This window comes from Syngnathus scovelli, unplaced genomic scaffold (assembly GCF_024217435.2).
Source record: "Syngnathus scovelli strain Florida unplaced genomic scaffold, RoL_Ssco_1.2 HiC_scaffold_56, whole genome shotgun sequence".
In the NCBI taxonomy this organism is placed as follows: domain Eukaryota; kingdom Metazoa; phylum Chordata; class Actinopteri; order Syngnathiformes; family Syngnathidae; genus Syngnathus; species Syngnathus scovelli.
Window position 1 is genome coordinate 74,512 of NW_026061637.1, and position 489 is coordinate 75,000.

The window sequence follows — 489 nt, forward strand, 5'->3', positions numbered from 1 at the left end:
GCTGACGCCCGAGGATGCTGCCTCATCCCCGGACGCGCCTCTTACGCACGCCCGGTGTCATCCTCCGATCACTAAGTTCCACTTGGAGGTTCACAAGACGGGCGCGGACGCACACCCACGCCCGGCCAGAGTGACCGAGAGGCGGACATACGTTATCTTACGCACGCCCGCTGACATCCTCCGACGACTAAGTTCCGCTTGCGGGAGGCTGCCTCCTCCCGCCCGCCGCCCGGGGATGCTGCCTCATCCCCGGACGAGCCTCTTACGCACGCCCGCTGTCATCATCCAACAACTAAGTTCCGCTTGCGGGAGGCTGCCTCCTCCCGCCCGCCGCCCGGGGATGCTGCCTCATCCCCGGACGAGACTCTTACGCACGCCCGCTGTCATCCTCCAACAACTAAGTTCCACTTGCGGGAGGCTGCCTCCTCCCGCCCGCCGCCCGGGGATGCTGCCTCATCCCCGGACGAGCCTCTTACGCACGCCCGCTGT